Source organism: Halichoerus grypus, chromosome 1 (genome assembly GCF_964656455.1).
Source record: "Halichoerus grypus chromosome 1, mHalGry1.hap1.1, whole genome shotgun sequence".
Lineage (NCBI taxonomy): Eukaryota > Metazoa > Chordata > Mammalia > Carnivora > Phocidae > Halichoerus > Halichoerus grypus.
Window position 1 is genome coordinate 146,847,044 of NC_135712.1, and position 21,932 is coordinate 146,868,975.

The window sequence follows — 21,932 nt, forward strand, 5'->3', positions numbered from 1 at the left end:
TTAAAATAATTCTATCAGTGATGAACTCTTTTCATTTTACAAATAAGAAAACAGAGGCCCAAAGAGCAGAGCCTGAGACAGGGATTCTTGTGCACATGATTTATTGCAGGAGTAGTCTCAAAAGAAGGGAAGAAAGAAAACAGATTAGGAAAGGGGAAGGAGGCAAGCAGAGAAGTAGTCTCAGTGGAGTCTGCTTCAATCTGACCCCATGGGAGCTCTAGGGACTTGAATTATACTGCAGAGCTGGTCCTGCTCTGAGAAGAGGATAGCCTTTTGCACCATTGTATTAATCAGTCATGTCTGTGGGAAGCTATTCCACCCCCAACCCAAGGGGGTTATAATCTCTAGGAAGAAATTCTGATATGGGAGCAATTATGAGCCATCAGCAGTCAACACTTGGAGCCACTGGGCTTTGGGAGTACTGGACTGGTAAAGGAGATCTGGGTGGGGCACTGTAGCAAACACCAACAAGCATCTTATCCAGGGATACTGCTGGTAGATATCAGAGCAAGGATTTTAGTCCAGGTCTGTATGCCTATCATACCTTAGGTTCTCAAGGAACTCAAGAGAGAGATTTATTTGTACTTGCCATCAATGTTCACATATATAAATGTATAAATACACAAAAATCAATAAAGTAGGAAAAGAATAAGAGATGAAAGGATCAGAAACAGAATGTAAACAGAATGAGGCTGGCCTCTTTGGGACATCTGCTCTAACTCTATGGCCAATTTCAGGCCAGCCTCAACATTTGGTGCATCCCAAAACCCAAATCCAATTTCTATCAAACACTAGAGAATACTGTAGATTTTATTGAGAATTTTGTGCGGAAATTCAGGTGTAAGTTATGTTGCACATCATGCTGAGAAACTTCCTTTTAAAAACTACCCTTCAAACATCTCTGCTCTGGTCCAAAGTATCTCTTTTCTGGTTTATCTAGGCTGGCTCTGGCCTGCCTCAGAACCACCCACTATTTTATAAACACATCCTTGGAATGGGGCTGCAAGGGCCAGAGTGGTGTTTTGCTCATCTGCTGCACAAACACACTGACCAGAAGAGACATTTTAATGCTTTCATCAGGCATCAAAGTTTCCTCCAAGCTTCCTGGAAACCAGAGCCAAGAAAATTAAAAAAAAAAAAAAAAAAAAAGGGAAATACAGTAAACTAGATCATTTTCTGTTTTACAAAGAAGGAAGCTCACTAGTTCCTTACAGGAGGTAGCATTTTCTGGCACCTAATTCTAAATTAAATTTCTCATGTGGTGTTTATGTTGGGAAGTCAAGTAATATACAGATTCATGTCTTCGAGTGTTTTGTAGAGAATGTGTCCCCTTTAATGTCTATGTCAGTGATCTATTTCTTCCTTTCCCAGCCCTTATGGCAATCTGTAATTAATAACTTTACATATCTGTTCATTCGTTTACTTGTTAATTGCCTCCTCCCCTAGAACTCCATGAGGGTGGGGCCTGGTCTGGGTGGCTCCCCACTGCAAACCCAGCCCTCCCACAGGGTCAAGTAAGCAAGCTGCCAGTTATTTCTTGAATAAACAGAATAGGTCAGGCATTAGGGGGATGTGGTGTAGCAGAAAAGGCATTAGGAACTAAAATCAGCAGGGTCAAAACAGCATAACAATCAAAACCGAATAGTTTGTGATGGAGAATATTTCTAATTAGTAACTCATATTACTCAAACTTCAGGCTTAAAAACTGTGTTATACAACAAAGAGGGTATACATATATACACATATACTTGGCATCCAAAGGAAAGCGTTTTGAACAAGGAAACCAATATTACCTTTTGTTTTGTTTTAGATTTTCTTTTTTCTCTGTAGTACTACTTCCTATTTTCCTGACAATGTTTAAGTTGGTGCCCTGTATCCTGCACAGACGCTAGCAGGGATGAAGGAGCTGGGTCACATAAGGGCCAAAATGTAATCCAGGCCCACTTTTTCAAATATCAGAAACCTGTATTTCAGGTTTATATTTAGCAATGGTATTTGGTTATGGATTAAGTCTCGTCAAAAGCAAAATTTCAGAAAGATTTGTGAAGAAATAAGTTTCTATGGTTGCTTTAGGTTTTAAATATTTCCAATCTTTAAACACTAATACCCATTCATCATCACAATAAATGTTTTCATATTATTCTAGACAACTCAAACTCATGGACAATGGAGTTGACATGTTTTCTTATCTATGAGTTTGACATTACTGGGTAAATAACCCTGGAGGAGATTTGCCAATGCACCATGATATGGCTTTGCCTCAGATACCAGGAAGTGTTTTTAGAATTCCATCGTCAGGGGAAACTAGGCCTAGTCATTAGGATCATGATTCAGGCAAAAATAAAAAAACTGATTGTAGAATAGATATTAAAAAGACACACACCCCTCTTTTTTTATTATTATTATTACGTTATGTTAATCACAGTACATTACATTATTAGTTTTTGATGTAGTGTTCCATGATTCATTGTTTGCGTATAACACCCAGTGCTCCATGCAGAACGTGCCCTCCTTAATACCCATCACCAGGTTAACCCATCCCCCCACCCCCCTTCCCTCTAGAACCCTCAGTTTGTTTTTCAGAGTCCATTATCTCTCATGGTTCGACACACCCCTCTTTTAAAATACTTTTTAAGATTAATAATAAGTACTTGGTTAGTTTTCCCTAGTACATATTTTATGTACTAAATTTGTTATGAAAATATCTTGTGTCGTTCTCAAGAGAGTTGGCAGGGCCTGAGATTCTGAAACACAATGATTAGCAATTCTTGTTGTTTAATATGATCAAAGCCATTGGGTATTTGTAAATAATGTTTAACTGCAATTGTCAGTGGTTCCTTTGGTGATAAAACTGGTAATTCCATTAACAAGAATGTTAAGCCATATTAGGAGATCAAACCTATCCACTGAGGTCCAATTTCTCATCCTACATAAACATATACAGTGCCACCAACAAACATGGGTGTTGCTGCCAACGCAGATCATGAATGGATGGATAGAACCACAAAATCTTGTTCAACTCTCAGGTACTAGGTCTATTAAGTTTTTCTGGATACACTTCACCACGACTCTACAGACTCAACTACTTTCTCCCTGTTCCGTACACGTCTCCACTAAATGGTCCCCTAACATTAAGTCCATCACTCTGTTAAGCACTTGTACATGCATCATTTCATTTAATATTCTCAAAAGAGAGGTCTTGCCTCTAGTTTATAGATGAGGAAACTGAGGCATATAACAGTTTGTTATAATCATGTATTTGCAGGTCCACTTTCCCTTCCAGTATTTTGGGTTCTTCAAAACTCAAAATGTTTTGTTTCTCTTTGTATTCTCCAACTCAGCCAGTTCACTTTTATTCAACCTACATATATTTCCTGAGCTCCTCCAATGTGCCAGAAGTCCCCACCCCCACCCCCACCAGTCCCCACTGGCATACAGGAAACATTAGTTGATGTGTTCTAACCTCCAGCGTTAAATCGATCCTTAGTTGTATGTCTTATAAGTAACATACGTTCCTGCAATTGGAAGAAATTTGGCAGATGAAATTGTCTCCTCAGGAACTTGGCAGTGGTTCAGATCTAGCAGCCAGGCTGATAATGACAATGACTCAAAACATCTGCAAAGAATCCCCATGTCATCAACAGGGGGCCTCTCTGCACCGAGGCCTCAACAACATGGATAGCAGGGGATGTCAGAGGCAGCATTGGATTTTGACAAATGACCAGATATCAGGAACCTTCCTGGATTTGCTATAGGATGAACACCAAATGCTAAAATGGAACTCAGAAAGGTGAAGAATTCAAGGAGGGAAAAAAATGAATTGATACCAAACAATGAAGAGAGGCATTGAAAAAAGTGAAAGGAGCCCAGACTGCAGAGATCTAAGAGACAAACCTAAATGTGGGAAGAAAGGCAGATGTTCTAAGTAAGGATACAGCCCAGATAAAGAAGTCCACTGTATCTAGCAAAACCTTTGTGTAGTTTTAAATATATATATGTATGTTTTGACCCCAAAGACTCTTTCTTTCTATCTTCAACCTTGGGCCAATTTCAAATGGAGACAGTAATTCTGGTCACATTTGGTGGAGGAAAAAAGATTTCTCTGAAGCCAGAAAATCATACCATATGTTAAGTTTTACCTTAAAGCAAAAATCTAGGGCACTTACAAATCTTTGGAATAAAAATGTAAGACAACAAAACTGGTGCCTCAACACATGCTGAAGGAATGAATGCAAAATGATGTCCAAAATATACACTGCTGTTTAAGTAGAAAAGATAACTGAAAATCTAGCCCCACCAGGTCCCACAGGTGTTGGCAGTCCTTTTCAGAAATGTGGCTCTTTTTCTGGGTGATAGGGGAGGCCATCAGAGGGTTCTGAATGAAGAACACTGTATTACACGTTCTTTTAGCATCTCCAGGGGATGCTGTTGGAGCCACACTCAGGGTCCCTCACAACTTGGTGCATTTATTCTCTCTGTTGCTGTCCTTCTCTGTAAAACAGCCCTTGGCCTTACAGAAGCCCCCCTTGCCCAGTAGACATACCAATCCACCCCAGGTCAGACCCTGGTTAATGTCTGAGGAGTGCAGGGCAGGAAGACTGTGAAAGACCAGACTTGCCTTGAGGCAGGGCAACTCTGGGGTGCAAGTCAAGCTCCAGAGCTCCCATGGGATCAGGCTAAAGCTCAGTCCAGCTGAGACCTCATCAATCTGGACACTCTTCTTCTCCTGTGAGCAGTCCCCCAATAAATCATGGGCATCCAAACCCCTGTCTCAGGCTCTGCTTCTAGAGAATCCATCTTAAGCAGCATTATGATCCTTCTCCATCAGCTGTGCTACAGCTGTAATTTCTCACTTTCTTCTGACATTCTTTGACTAACTTCTGCCTTCTCACTGGATGTGAGCTCCTGTGCTCCCCTCTGTATCAGCACCAACCACAGGGATCTTCATTCCTTAAATACTTTAAACAGATCTGGTAGAAATCTTTCAGCCACTGAAATTAATTTTCATTACAAAAGTGTCATGTTGATGCTAATCAAAAGTGACACAGTGTTTCTGGGGTGGCCATGTTCATTTAAAAATATAATCAATTGCCAATTTACTGGCCATTTAAAATTTACCTATTAATTGCCATGAAATCAAATGTCACCTGCATTCTCCAGCAGAATGGGTGATAAAACTTGGTCACCTAACTATATTTGGCAAATTAGCTGCTTACTTTTCGTTATAAACACTGTAAATCCCAAGAGGGATAGACTCATTAAAAATCTGGGTTGAGTGCTCCACAAAGCTCTGGTATATGAAAACTTTAGGGCCTAAGCAATCTATAAGCATTGAGCTTGTTTTCATTCAGCAGTCAACACTAATGTACAGTGAATCGATGGGCCATTTCTACCGAGGGCCTCTTGCTCTGTGTAATTTCTTTATTTTTTATACCATTTTTCAAAAAGTGGGGAGGGGGGATAAGCAACTCAGCACCAAACATCATGATGAAAGTGCAAAAATGCTACCACTTTGAACATAAAAGAGGCTGGGGGCCTAGGTGATGTACGCGAGGATTCTTATAACATTTTTACAAAACCAACACAGAGTTCAGTAAGATACAATGGTAAGTTATGGAGCACTTTTTTCCCCAATAACTATCTTTGACAAGATGATGGAGCTACCCACTTGCAGATTAGAGCATCAAACTCAAATTCAATAACCTGATCAAGGCTGAGGTTGGAACTGATTTCTTCGTGATCTCTAGGAAGTCCTGTCACCAGTCAGCATGTGGCCAGGCTTGTGCCAAATTTTGGAGAAGACTATTAATGTCAACACAAACATATGGCATTGAGGCATCATAATCCCAGGCAGAATATAATGTCCACGGTTATTCTTACTATATAAAGAGACAAGATGTGTTAATCAGGGAGGGGCTGGACACTCACTTTGCACAGCCCCAAGGTCACCTACGGACAAAACAGATGGCCGTGGGAGACACTAGCCAAACTCCATAGCACATACACCCCAAAAACCACAGTTCTCATCACCCACTTTTAACCATAATGTCTCAAACTGAGATGCTATCTGTTCAGCGACTTTATACCAATATCCTTATCCAGGCAAAATTACAACTCTGGTGTCATTCACACAGGTCTGATATATACCAATGCATAAAATACCACTAGTCTGAATGTCTCTTTTTATACTTGAGGACTGTGATAGACATTGCTAAGTTCATGAATGCATGAATGCCACCCCAGGTCTCAATTCAAGGATATCGATTGGTACCAGCCCTTGTCAGTGGTAACATGGTACCCAGCCTGAGCCTAGGACTACATACAGAAGATGAAGGCTAATAGTTCTAACTACACAGTGAACTCATCTCAAAGAGGTCCTGCGGCAATGAGGGCTGGAGACCCTTTTCATTAACAAATGGAGGTTACTTTTATGGGTCTGTGAGTCATCTACCTTGCCCAGGACCTAGGACATAGAGGCAATAAGGGCTCCACAGACCTTGATGAATAAATGAGCTCCCAGGCAAACACAAAAGAAGGGAAATCTGGACACTGTATTAAAAGGTGATGGCCAGTATTGACCATGTGGACAGAAGGTAAAGATTTTGATACAAGAAGCCTGGAAGTTTTGGTCTAAAGAAAACACAAAGGAAGAGGTCAGAAGGTGTAAATCATAAATAATAAAGGTTGACCTAAAAATTAGTCTCAAGGTTTATGGGTTTTATTCTTTCCATTTCAGTATGTTTTATGCAGATCTCTATTTTATTTTATTTTTTAAAGGTTTATTTATATACTTAAGAGAGAGAGCATGCATGAAGGAGGGGCAGAGAAACCCAACCAGACTCCGCACTAAGTGTGGAGCCCAATGCAGGTCTCGATCCCTAGACCCCGAGATCACAACCTGAGCCAAGAGTGGGAGGCTCAACTGACTGCACCACCCAGGCGCTCCAGATCTCCATTTTAAAAGACTAGCTTCATCCCAGTCATTTTTAACCAAAAGTCCTCAGGCCAATCACTCTAATAGGGGCGTGGGGGTGGATGCCAAAGGTGGTCAGCCTGCGAGAGTGAGCCCTGCGCTGGTTCTGTGCTCACTGAACAACCATCAGCTCTGGATCCAGAGGGGCAGAGAATGTACCAGTCACATCAACAGGGGCATCCTCGTCCAAGAGGTGACAACCATCTAACCATCAACAGGGGCCTGTGTGCTCTGACGTGCCTGTCAGATTCTGGGAGCCTGGTTCTAGGAGTCATCCCTGAGAGATCTGCTCAGTGTGCTGACCTGAAGGACTGCCCATCCCTGCACCCTCCCCATCCTGGAGACCCACCCTGTCAGTGCACATGTGCTCTTTCAAACTTCTATAGTGTTTTCTTTGGATGTGCGCCTTTGTGAATGAAAGGAGGAGGAAAATGAGCACTCTTACTTATCACTACTTTTTTTAAAAAAAATACTGTATGATTAAATGAAATTTAGAAAATAAAATACAAATTAAAACCAAAAATTATAATAAAAAAATTACCCAGAGGTAATCATTTTCAATTTTTAGCAATATTCCCTCGTGATCTTTTAAAAATCAATACAAATACACATATACACACCCTGTATTTATTTACAAAGTTGGGGTCTTATTATACACTCATTATCTTTATTTTCAAAATACAAAGACAGTTTAATAAACAGTCACATTACTCAAGTCAGTTGGAATAAGAGATAAAATCAAGACTCAGGGCATGAATTTTTTCTGGCCCAAAGGAGACACTCACATCTTTGTGTCAAAAAATACGAGAATGTTCAAAACAAAAATATCAACATGACAAAAATCTGACTGGGGTTTGGTACTTTTTAAAGTATATTTATTTCTTTATTTTTTCCAGGGTGATCAGAATATCAGAGAAGGCAATATTTATGATTTTTGAAAGTAACTCAGAATCATTAAGAGTTAAATTGCACATTAAAATCATTCTGTGGCAGTGACACTTCAAAATCATATCCTTCTGCTAATACAGTGCTACTTTTGCCCAATAAAAAAGAAATTCAATTAATATGTGAGCAAGTACAAGCTGGGAAAGATAGCAGCACTATAATAATCACATCTTCAGTACATTTTGAATAAGAACGAAACTGCCAAAAAATCACTACCTCAGAGAAGAAACTAGTGTTGTTAATAATTATTGTCATTGAAAGGGAAAATTCCAGGGTGAATATCCATATTTATTCCAAATTGTCTTTGTGAGTCATTAAGTCTGGCTCATGAGAATATAAGATGTTGTATCATAAGAAGTAATTGAAGTTTTAACACGTTGCCAACGTTTTGTAGCTCAGCGTTCTAGAAGTGAAGATACATGATACTGTCTTTGAGGTGATTAATGCTTAGAAATAGCAAAGACCCATAACTGTCAGTTAAATTTTTACTGGCATTTTATTGCTCAGGAAGGTTGTAAATGCCAATGCAGGAAATGGAAATCATGCATTTATTAGAATTCCTTAACTGGCTTTATGGTCAACAGATGGCTCATGAATTATTCATAGGTATAATATGATAAACTATAGCAAAACCTCTGACCTGGTTTTATTCACAGCCAGGAGTCTCATCCGTGTAGACAGCACCAAGCGTCTGCCCTAAGAAATGAGTAAGAATTTCTTTCAAAATCAGATGCTATTCCTAGTGTCCCAGGACCCAGAAGGTGCAGATTTCTTTTTTTGCAAAGACAACAGATTCCCTTTTTTCATTTCCAAGATGAAATTTTAAGATGTTTCCATTTGGCTTTCTATTTGACTTATGATCTAACTTACAAATAAAGCATAATAATCTATACTACTATATATACACTATTATCTATATTATTATATCTATAAATCCTCCTTTGTAATCAGAAATACTTTAGAGAAGGGAAATGACAGAGGTGGGCACATTTATTATATCTCAATGCCTACACTCACAGTTTTCACCTCCCTATACTCATGGTTTTTACAGAATCACATCAAATTGCAGTACGGTGAAGTCAGGCAATGTGTGTTAATCTCAGTTTCTCTCTGTTGATCCCAAATCTTTTGGCCTTTTCCCCTGTCTTTAAATTACCCATCATGAGGTAGGTAGGGGAATGGAATTCAAAGTGGGGAAGTTTACTAATTTTCTTTCTTATCCCTGGTGAGTAGGCAGGGAAAAGTGAAAATGTATGGTAATAAGGAGCCTCTAGAGGAGATGGGAGTGTTTTAGCCATCATCAGAATTTAGGTTAAAGTATACATAAATGTAAGATGCTATGGTTATTCTAAAACAGTTTAAAATGCTTCTTAAATATCTTACATCTTTCCCTTCTGGCATGTGAACCTCAGGTCTATGTTAAGAGTTAGTTGAAACAGCAATGGTGGTAGCAAATATAATAACAAGAGCAGCTTTATATTAAATAGCACCTACTGTTAACGGTAATCTACATATACTGTCTGTCCCTAAACTAACTTAGCCAGGTAACTATGATTACCCCATTTTAAAATGAGAAAACGGAAGGCTCAGAGAAATTACCCCTCTTGTTCAAGTTCACATACCTGGAGCTGTCTAGAGCACTGGTGGAGGGCTTTACGATCTTCCATTTGCCCTTCTTTTTTTTTTTTTTTAAAGATTTTATTTATTTATTTGACAGAGAGAGAGCACAAGTAGGCAGAGTGGTAGACAGAGGGAGAAGGAGAAGCAGGCTTCCTGCTGAGCAGGGAGCCCGATGCGGGGCTCGATCCCAGCACCCTGGGATCATGACCTGAGCCGAAGGCAGACACTTAACGACTGAGCCACCCAGGCGCCCCTCCATTTGCCCTTCTGATCCACTCCCCACTGTGCCCCCCAGGTGACTGACTCGAAGGGACCACATCAGCAGACTCCGTGGCCCTCTGATTATTGGTGGGTTCAGCCAATGGGGAGTCCGGGGAAGGTGGCCAGAGGGAGAGAGTGTGGTCTATTTTCAGGGTCAGGGTATTTCCTTCCCCTAGCTCACTCTCCAGAGGACTGGCTTCATCCCTTACCCAGAGGTCACAGCACCTCCAGCTCAGACTTTGTCTTCAGACTTCCAGTAGCCTCTCCCTCCCCTAATTCCAGACTGGAGATGATAATGGCTATATACCATATTATCATTTAGGATTTCCCTAGAGCTTTATGAATAGGCCTTTTTGTGACCCTCTCTTCAAATTATCCTAATTTGAGTACACTGTTTCCTGCTGGGACCCAAACTGGTACATATGCTATTTACATGACATGCTCTGAGGATATATAGTCTGTGCCTTTAAGAAGCTTTTATTCTTAGAAGTAGAGCAGAAGCAAACAAACGCAGTAGTCATTCAGCATTTCAAATGCCCAGTATCTGTCACCCCCCCCCCCCGTTCTGGCAATTGTTGGGGAGCCACTTCTTCAACATCATAGGTATAGTTGGTAAAATCTGGGATGCCCTCTCCTGGCTTCCAAGCTTCTGGGTTTAAGCCTGGCTGTTTGGAGTACTCATTCAGCAACAGACACACTCTGAACAGCCAAAGAAAGCCCTCTTAACTCAGCCCTTCAGAAAAGTGAGTTCTGAGGAACTAGAGAGAAGATAGAATGCCCTGAGGTGCACCTTCCTTGAAATCCTGGAACTACCCAACCACCTGCCTGCCTTGCGGTCAGGGCAGAGAATCTCAGAGACAACTGCCCACATCACCTCTCTAATGCCCTTCCCCTCTGCCTAGACGGGAGGGACTTGAACATTTATTTTCGAAGTGTGCATTTCATTGCAACACCAAGGCAATAATTAGTTTCAGCTGATATCAAACAAATACAATTATGCATAAATCTATATTAGTTTTGCTGAATTTGAAGTGTTTTGCATTTAAATATTGTGATGCTCCTTTTTATGTATCAACTTGGCTAAGTTATAGTCTATAGTGATTCAAACATTAATCTAGGTGGTACTGTGATGGTATCTGTAGATGTGATTAAAGTCCATAATCAGTCAACTTTAAGTAAGGGAGATTATTTTAGATGATCTGAGTAGGCTTGATCAATCAGTTGAGAGGCCTTAAGGGCAGAACTGAGGCTTCCTTGAGAAAGAAGAAATTTCACCTGTGGGCAGCAGCTCAGCTCTTACATGAGTGCTAGCCCGCCCTTCCTGAAGGCTGGCCCTGAACTTGGGACTTGCCCAGCCAGCTCTCACAATCACATAAGCTAGTTCCTTACAATAAGTGTTCACACATTTCCCCTACTGGTTCTGGCTCTCTGGGTGACCTTGACTGATACAAATATCTACTAGGAAAAGTAAAGAGTTGAGATTTTAAAAATATTCTTAATTGCTATAATTAAGTAAAAACAAAGCTGCACTGATTTGGGGTTAGGGAGATGGAGGGACAATAGCAAATCTTAAGTAGCTCCAAATGGGAAGAATACAAAGTTTAAATTGAGAAAAATCACATTTAGTTCTACAAAAGGCTTTACTTCTTTTCATACAATTCACAGCTATGTGGCATTCAGAAAATGGTATTAAGGAAGGTGTGAGATATCATCCAAATAAGCTCATCCAGCAGCTTCTGGGGTCCACAAATATGTACATAAAGAAGCCTGACTCCAATTGGGTCAAAATACTAATAAATTCAATAAAACAAAATTTAATATGTAACGTGTCCACTTGGGGGATTTATGGGAAGACAGGAAGAAAATTCTAAATAATAATTTCTGCTAAATGTCTACTTATACATAAAATACCAGATTGTTACCTTGCACCTGAGACTCAGTTGCAAATATGAATTTTATTACGAATTTAAAGTATTTGAAGAGATATGCATTAAAACATTGTGGATTTGTAAACAGACTTTTTATTACCCATTTAGCAAATACACCTGTCCTTTTCCCTCTCAAAACCAGAAAATGTATCAAAATGACCCAAGATTTATGCTTGGCATGATTCTCCAAGCAGTTGTAATGATCAGATACATGCATAGTAAATGAAAATGATGAGAAAAGTTTTAAGCTTTTTTAAAAATTGTCATCTTCCAGGGCACCTGGGTGGCTCAGTTGGTTAAGCGTCTGCCTTCGGCTCAGGTCATGATCCCAGGGTCCTGGGATTGAGCCCCATGTCTGGTTCCCTGCTCAGCAGGGAGTCTGCTTCTCCCTCTGCCCCTCCCCCCACTCATGCTCTCTCTCTCAAATAAATAAATAAAATCTTTTTAAAAAATTGTCACCTCAGATGAATGGATAAAGAAGATGTGGTATATATATACAATGGAATATTATGCAGCCATCAAAAGGAATGAAATCTTGCCATTTGCAACGTCGTGGATGGAACTGGAGGGTATTATGCTGAGCGAAATAAGTCAATCAGAGAAAGACATGTATCATATGACCTCACTGATATGAGGAATTCTTAATCTCAGGAAACAAACTGAGGGTTGCTGGAGTGGTGGGGGGTGGGAGGGATGGGTGGCTGGGTGATAGACACTGGGGAGGGTATGTGCTACGGTGAGCGTTGTGAATTGTGTAAGACTGATGAATCACAGACCTGTGCCTCTGAAACAAATAATACATTATATGTTAAAAAAAAGAAGAAGAAGAAGATAGCAGGAAGGGAAAAATAAAGGGGGGGAGATCGGAGGGGGAGAAGAACCATGAGAGACTATGGACTCTGAGAAACAAACTGAGGGTTCTAGAGGGGAGGGGGGTGGGGGGATGGGTTAGCCTGGTGATGGGTATTAAAGAGGGCACGTACTGAATGGAGCACTGGGTGTTATACGCAATGAATCATGGAACACTACATCAAAAACTAATGATGTAATGTATGGTGATTAACATAACATAATAAAAAAACTTACAGGAACTATAAAAAAAATAAAAATAAAAACTTACAGGAACTATAAAAAAAATTGTCACCTTTCATAAAAACTATGTTGAAATTCCGCGGCAGACTACAGTGTACTCCAAAACAGTATGTAAATCCAAGCTTGGATCGGGTTCATGACAATTTTCTGGAAGGCCAGAGCTCTTCTGGATGAGGTTTTCCTTGCAGCCTGACCCTGAAGTAAGGATTTCATGAACAACATCACACTCAGGTCTCAGTGATCTTGTCCTTCGTTCAACATCTAAATAGCACTCCGCCATGAGCAAAAAACAACCTACACCCGATGGAACCACAGACCTTGAACAGACGTCCAGTATTTATCTAGAACAACTCAATAACTAACAGAAAAGGCTCTAAGAGAAGAGAGGAGTTCTTTCTCCTCCCATTCAGACCAGAATACCACAGCTGGGAGGGGCCACGCTGTAGCCTCTTTTTTGGACAGTCCACTGCTTACTATCCTACTGCCTCTTCCCTGGGAATTCATGCCAGCAATTTCTTACCTGCTATGTTATCATATATGCCATTCAAAAACCCTTCATACTGCTTCAAATACTTTGTAAACATTTTTTTAAGTTTTCTTCTCAAGTAAAACAACCAGAATAGAACCCAAGTTGCTCATAATAGTAATTAAAAGCTAAAAATTAATCAGGGAAAGGAGAAGGATAGGAGGATGATAACAAATGTTTTGCCATTTTGAACGCACCAGGTGGCACTCTTGGGTGAAATGTCAGGTACCGACCCACGGCAGGAATTTAAATGCGCAGCTGAAGAAGACATCTAAAGCAAGGAGACTTCCCAACACCATATACTGACAGGATACAGGAAATGGAAGAGAGTCAACTAGTTTAATACCGATCTTTACAATTAAGAGTAGCTCCTAAACATAAACCTAAAATAACAGATCTCTGCAGATGTAGATTTCCAGTACATAGTATAAATATGCAGATTTTTTGGTAAAATAAGCAGTAAACAACAATGAGCAAATGAGATCCCATGGGGAAAACATTGCTTTTACTTTTAATACAGGTAAGTGATCAGTAGAAACATAAATATACACATGTTCACATGTATGTATGAATGTCAATTTTGAATACATGCAGAACATCGAACTCTTCCTGGTGTCTGTGATTCTACAAATAAGCTTTATGTGTTTACTGTGTTCATGTTTTTATATTTAAACACCAGTGTGTAAGCATGAAGGTGCCCTCTCTGCCCTGCCTGTTTGGTTCATCTTGGCATCAGTAGCACCTTGCAGATTGCAGGATGCTCTATAGAAAGAGCTGGATAGGCAGGTGAATGGAGGAATGTGTGCGCATCTGAATAAGTAAGGTGAAACATGGACTGATGGATAGAAAGAAACCAGATAAGCTTAAGGGGAAACTCAGTGGAAGTTATCCCCCCTTTTAACGCTCTATCACTTATCTTGACCAATTGTTCACAGCTCACTCCTCACACCATCAAACATCCCCCACCCTCACCTGGCTGGGGAGGAGGGTTGGAAACTGGCTCTGGCAGACAGTTCACACACAGCATTTCATTTGGTGTCATCAGCTAAGTCAGCTCAATGTTGCCCATCATGAGACTGATGTTCTGAGACATGACATGACCTGGCACTAGTCACTCTGAAATGTGCTGAAGCTGGATTCAAATCCAGGCTTTTTCTTAACACAAAGTGTGTGCCTTCCCTCTTGACGTTTCTATGACATCTAGATCTCAGGCCCTCTCATGCATGACCTTATCCGATTATATGCACTAACTGTATTAATTTACTTTTGCTTTGTCTGTCTTATGCATATGTTCTCTCATGACACTGAGGCATGATAACTTTATAATATAAAACTAGTTGAAAAAAATCAATCATCCATAATTCTACCACTCTGACACGGAAATAGTTTCCAAGTCAAGTGATTTTTGGCATTTTTCTGAGTGTCTTGGCCAGATATGGGCTTGCGGAGACTCTTCCATCTTCCTACACAGTGATTCCAAGTCATGGCTACAGTCAGCAACTTAGGGCCTGAAAATGTGAGGCCTGATTCCCTAAGACTTCGGGGTGCCTTTGGCCCCTTGTCCCAACTCTGGGACATCCTAGGTGGAGGAAGCAATGTCTTCTGCAGAGGTAACTGCACCAGAGTCCTTGAACCCCTCCTTTTGCAGGGCAGTTGAGGCCCTCCTAGATGGGCTGTGTATCTTTGGACAGGCAAAGAGCTCCCTTCCACCCACAGAGAACCCCTACATTAGAGTGAATTTTGCAGATGCTCCATTTCTGTCCCTTTGCTGAACAAGGGAGAAAGCTCTAATTCAGAGAACATATAGCCATTAGTGTTTCTGGGTTCCTCCCCATCTCTAAATTGTTTTCCAGCAGACTGGCAGGCAATTTTATTCCCTCTAATTGTCAGTCAGTCCCCTTAAACAATGAAAATGTAAAGTTACAAAGTCATAACAATAGGTTCAGGAGTTTAGACACAATAACCACTGACATTTATGAGGCATTATCACATGTCAGGTGATACCTAATTTTTTTAAAGATTTATTTATTTATTTTAGAGAGAAAGAGAGGGAGCGCATGCAAGTGGGGAGAGGGGCAAAGGGAGAGGGAGAGAATCCCAAGCAGACTTCCCACTGAGTGGGGAGCCCAATGTGGGGCTCGATCCCACGACCCTGAGATCATGACCTGAGCTGAAATCAAAAGTCAGACACTTAACCAACTAAGCCACCCAGGTGACCCAATACTTAAGTTTTGTTTTTGTTTTTGTTTTTTTTAAGATTTTATTTATTTACTTGACAGAGACACAGCGAGAGAGGGAACACAAGCAGGGGGAGTGGGAGAGGGAGAAGCAGGCTTCCCGCGGAGCAGGGAGCCCAATGCGGGGCTCGATCCCAGGACCCTGGGACCACGACCTGAGCCGAAGGCAGATGTTTAAAGACTGAACCACCCAGGCACTCCCCAATACCTAAGTTTTTCATGTGCATAATCCTACCTGACCCTCATAACACCCTGGGATAGGTTGCTTTATTACAGTCATCTTACAGATGGGCCAACTGAGGCTCTGAGAAATTAAGTTACTTACTTAAGGTCATAGAGCTAAAAATGGTGGGTCTGCAATTTGCACCCAGATGAATTAGGAGGTTATATGTGTCTATATCAGTATACTATGCTACTTGGCTCATAACTGGCCTCAGGAGATCTTTCAAGAAAGTCCATTCACTCTGTGAAACAGAATCACATAGTGATTAATTTTAACCCTGATGCTCCATCTATGTAACCAGCTACTTAATATCCTTATGCCATTGGTCCTACCTGAAATATCTGCCTTTAATTCCTTTTAATTCCCCACATGCTGACCTAATGGTCCTACTGCAGGATGTGGCTGACTGCCATAATGAAGAGGGGCTACCTCACAGCAGAATAGGAAAATGTGCCTTGCAGAGGGAGCGAATTCCAAACCAGACATGATGGAATAGGAGGAAAAGATGCAGTTGTGTGGCCCTCTGACATTAGGCACCTCAACTAGAAATAGAGGGGTTCATTCAAAATGCAAATCGGGAATCTTCCAGAGGCTGGGGCCAGGAAATAAGGGTGTTGTGGCTGACCTGGTCCTGCAAAGCCGGTGCCTACCCCTTGGGTCTCCACCACGCAGACAACACTCCTTTCCTGTTGAGACTCCAGAACACAGAGGAAAATGGTCCTCCAGTGGTAGGGATCCCTAGTGATTTCCTCTAGAGTAACTTTGGTTCATCTCTTCTTGCTTCTCCACCCCTATTTCCGCCTTGCCTAGTTCCTCCAGTTGAATGTGGTAATGTCAGGAAGCCACTTCAAGTCCTTTCTGAAGTAAAACAGAGGTGTCAACAAATAAAGTAAATATCACCAGGAAAATGTGTGTGGGTCCCTTTGCTCTCTGGGTCTCCTGCTACCATTCTCCCTCCGCCTATAAACTCCAATCTTCAGCAAAAACAAACAAACCAAAAACTTCAAGGAAAACTACCTGGAAAACGTGTGTGGGAAACATGGTCCTTGATTTCAACCCTGGACACAATGTCCTAAGATGTTTTTTTTTAAAGCTAGATTTCCTTCCAGAATTCAACTTGCACAGGTCTGCCAGATAAACATTTTGGATCCAAACTGTAGTTAGGGAAATGTTTGCATGCTTAGATTTGAATGAGAAGAGGAAACTGCTGGGGTTGAGAGATTGCAAAGTGCTGTTCCATTTAGCGGGACATTAAAAGCACAGCAACAATCAAAGTGACATTTCTCCTCACCGTGAGGTTCCTGCCTGCACAGCGTCCCCCTCATGAGGGGGAAGGCACTGATTTTCAGAAGGAAGATCCAGTGTACACCTAGCTTCCTAAGAAATGTGATTGTTTAAAACCAGCCCTGACTGATGTGGCTTATGTAAGCTCACATTTAAGGCAACATCTGCCTCTGCCTTGATTCCCCAATTAGCAACCTGTTATGGCTAAACCATCACATGGTGCCCCAAAATACTCGATTCTTTGCAGCTGGAACTCAGCCAAAAGAAATACCCAACAAATGTATGTGGTGCCAATAGCATTACACGGATATATAAGCTAGTCATACTAGTTTCATTGTGGGTCCAGCGCTGTCTTTATATAATATTGCTCCTCCACCAAGCTGTATGGGTTTCTTAAAGTTCTGTTTGCTGGCTGAGGAAGGGAAAGCAAGCCAACCTGTTTATGGACTACAAATGTCATGATTAGGGAAGTAAGAAATAGAAGAATTGCATAATCATCAGCAAAAACAGTTACCTGCATGTTATTACTAAAGTTCGCCTCCCTATGTAAAATTAAATAACCACTTCATTAGCTGGGCTTGTGCTTTTTACAAGAGGGTCTCAGGAATAAACGCTCAGTGAGAATTGATTCCCATTTTGAAGTGATGGCCTTTTCAGAGGATGATAGGGGAAGTATGGGAAAGAGTGAGGGCGGGAGGGGACACCATAAAACAGACTGAACCATGGTCATGAGGTGGGACTAGCAGGTTCCACTTCTCACTTACTTCCGAGACCCCACCCACTGACTCTCTGATGTCCCCTGGTCCAGTGATGGAGATGAGAGCAGCAAGTCATGGTCACAGCTACTGCTGGTCCTGCGCATCCCCAGGGATAATGCCGAGACCGAGAGAAGAGCCTGCCTCGGGTCTGGGAACCAGAACCTGGAGTCACAGGCAGCTGACACCACTTCCTGCTTTGTCCACTGTACCCAAGAGTCTTTGTTCCTACCCTCTTTGTACCTGACATCAAGAGTACTCAATTCAACCTGCGCACTTTGGTGGACATGGAGGATAAGGCTGAACTGCTTTTCATGGCTCTTCATTCCCTGGCTCACTCAGGGCCCTCCCAAACAAGAACTCTGTGAGTGACGGGGAACACCAACCACGGACGTGCTAGACACTGCCAGCTCGACAGCCACACAGAGAGAAAACTATTTTATACACGAATCTATTTAACTCTGTTATCACTTGCTCAATCTATAATATATATATATTTAATAACACTTCATTGTTTCATATTAACAGTTCATTCTTCCACACAAATCCTCTTGCTGTTTTGGTAGCACATTTGAAGACCATAAATAAAATTCAGTAAGTTTTCTTGAGCCAATAAACCTGTTATAGGTTTTATTGATAGTAACAAAAGAAAAATAGATTTTCCATAAGCTGCCTAAGAAAGGGAACATTGATCAGTGAGTTAAAAACACTGTAGTACAGGACATCTGGAATGGCAGTGTAGGTAGCTTGGCAAATCCCCAATGATAAGAGTCAAAAAAAAAAAAACCTGTTCTCCAAAAAGCAATGATAAAACTCCAAAGCAAAAAAAGAAAATGTGGGGTGCCTGGGTGGCTTGGTTGGTTAAGCATCTGCTTTCGGCTCAGGTCATGATCCCAGGGTCCTGGGATCCAGCCCCACGTCGGGCTCCCTGCTCCGCGGGGAGCCTGCTTCTCCCTCTCCCTCTGCCTGCTGCTCTGCCTACTTGTGTTCTCTATCTCTCTGTCGAATAAATATATAAAATCTTAAAAAAAAAAAAAAAGTAAATGTTAAAAACAACTGTTTCAGGACTCTGGAAGTGGTCCAAAGGCACACAGCAAATTGAGAAGCATTTATTCAAATAACACTATTGAGCCTCAGGTAAGAACAGCGGGAGTCTGTACTCCTTAGCTTGGGGCAGACCCCCCCCCCCCCCCCGCCAACACACACACACACACCTGTCCCCACTCGCCAGGTGTTAGTTCTATGAAGGTGAAGCAAATATATTTTAAAAGGGGGCAGAGATATACAAGAATATTTACAGAAACACTCAGATAAGCTAAGACATTCAAAATAAGTGGTATCTAAAATAATGGTACAGGGCAATGGGAATAAGAAACAAAAAGCAATATTGCTTGGGGCAGATGGTATAATGCTGTTTGACGGATGCGAGTGGGAAAATCAGAGTGCTTCAACATCTTTTTTTCTTTCATCTTCTCCATTGAAGAAACTGTTTTCCAGCTAAAATAAGAAACTGGAATTCAAGACAAGAGGTAAAATGAGTTAAAAAAAAGGACACAGGTGCCTAATACTGACTTCCACGTGCCTGCCTGAGACAAGTCATATCCAGAGCCCCCGCAAAAGTTGCAAATGTGATCTGGAATCACTGTCAATAGTCTCTGAGGACAGACACTAAGAGTTCTGAGTCACATCAGTGGTATTCCACTTTCTAAATGAGAGAAAAGAGGAAGGTAGATTTTGTTTAAATATAAAGTCTAAAATCAGTGCCTGATAAAAGTCTAGAAAGACAGTTAAATGAAACAGGTGGCTGATGGACTCTTGGAAAAAAGCTGATTCTGAGAAGTTAGAAATCACTAATTAAATTGCATAGCATTATAGATAGCTAAGGGTTTTTGTTGTTGTTGTTGTTGTTAGATATTACATCTCTTTTAGTTCTCACACCACCTGAGTGAGGTACATGATACTACTGCAGTGACACAGAAACAGACACTGAGGTTCCTAAATACTGAGTATGTTATGTCCAAAGTCCCTGCAGTAAGTGACCGAGCTGCAATGCCAGATCAATTCACACCAAACTAACCTTACTTAAAAACCTTAATTAAAAAGTCTACTTGGTCCCATTTAATGCTTCTTGCTGTGAATTCTAACTTGTCTGACATTAACAGCAACACACCAGCTTTCTTGTCTAGACAGTACTTGTGTGTGTGTGTGTGTGTGTGTGTGTGTGTGTGTGTGTGTTCTATTGCTGTATAACAAATCACCACAAACCCAGTGGCCATACCACTTTGCTGCTAAATGTAGTATCTCTCCATTTCCATGGGTTAGGGGCTTCTGCTCAGGGTCCCCTGTGTTTTAGCTGGGGCCTCTGCTCAAGGTTTCATAAGGCTGAAATCAGGGTATTGTTAGCTTGTATCTCATCTGGGGGGACGCAACTGACCAGGGGAAGATCCTTCCCCAAGCTCCCTCAGGTTGTTGGCAGATTTATTTCCTTACAGTTGAAGGACTGAGGTCCCTGTTGTCTTCGAACTGTGACTTCCCTCCTAGAGGCTGCTTTCAGGACCTTGCCATGTGGCCTGTGCCATTCCAGTGATGGGGAGCCTCCCTTGTGTCACATTTGTAATCTCTCTGACCTTCCCTTCTGCTACCATCCCAAGAAAAAGCTCTGCTTTTAAAGGGCTCATGGGACTAGGTCAAGTCCATCTAGATAACTCCCTTTCCTTACAGTCAGCTGTGCCAGATCACATGACACAATTACGGAGGGACGGGCGGATGGTGTGGACCTTGAGGACCATCTTAAAATTCCGCCTTCCTCCATGTTCAATGCTTTATTTTTATCCTTTCTACATTACTTTGTTTAAATGGGTCTCTGGCAATAGCACTAACTTTGCTTTTTTACTAAATTTGAGGGTCTTTAGTTTTCAATAAATAACTTTAACAAATTCGCATGGACTGGGAGACTACATTTGATCTTCCTGTGCCATTTTATCTTGTGCTTTCTTGTTGTCCCCTTGCCCTCCTACCAGCTCCCATATCTTTTCCTGTAGGGATCAAAGCTTCCTTTGATCTTTCTTCTCTTTCTCTGGTCTTCCAGAAGTCATATGTAGTCCCTTAAATTTTTTAAGCAATTACCTGCATAGTTTTAAACTATTTAATCCTATTTTCTCTATCATCATAAAGAATAAAACAGTATCCAAAGATATGCCTATGTAATTTTCCTTCTTCTTCTTCTTGTCCCCCCCACATCACATAAAAGAATCATCGCCTTATTATTCAGATTAGATTATTAATACTTTTTATAAACGTCTCTTAATAATTACCTTTGATGTCATGTAAAGTTATACAATCATAAGAACAATTATTTAACGCTAACTCAAATTTATAAGTTTAATTAATCACCATTTGTTTTATATTTCATTTTCCCTTAATCTGAGTCTCTCTTTTAATTAACTCTTTAACAGACTAGACAATTTTAGTAATTCTGAGTTCTTTAATATCTGAGGTGTCCTTTGGATTGAGGACTAGAAGCTACTCCCTCGTTTCTGGCTTGTTGATGAAACTCCTATTATTCTGACTGGCCTTTGGAATGAAGTTAAATGCATGGGAATAATTGTGATTTCTTAGGCCAAAAATATATTCTTAAGGTAACCAAAAAAACCCATGAAAACAGCCAAGCATCGCTGACTAGCTGCAGACCTTATGCAACTCCTTTAATGGGGCCCAACCAAACCTTAGAGACTCTTCTAGATGTACCAGTCAAGACTTTATAAAATTAATAAAAATATTAATATTTATCAACACATTACCCCATAAAAGCAGAAGAATTAAATTCCAGCAAAACATTAATGAAGTCCACTTATATGTGTATAAAGATTCAGGGTCACACAGTGATGGACAATAAATATAAAAATGAATATCTCTCCATAAGGAATATAGTCAGTGATACTGTAACAATGTTGTATGGTGACAGATGTGGCGAGCATAGCAGAGTGTATGAACTTATTGAATCATGTGCTATACACCGGAACTAATATAACATTGTGTGTCAACTATACTCAAATACAAAAAAATTTTTAAAGGACAAAAGTAAATAT

The 21,932-nt window shown here is 40.8% G+C and overlaps 1 protein-coding gene across 2 annotated transcripts in view; it reads right to left on the reverse strand.

Moving 5' to 3' along the window:
- Nucleotides 1-21,932, reverse strand: part of MYRIP (myosin VIIA and Rab interacting protein) — a 393,858-nt gene that overhangs the window by 270,224 nt on the left and 101,702 nt on the right. The window lies entirely within an intron of this gene.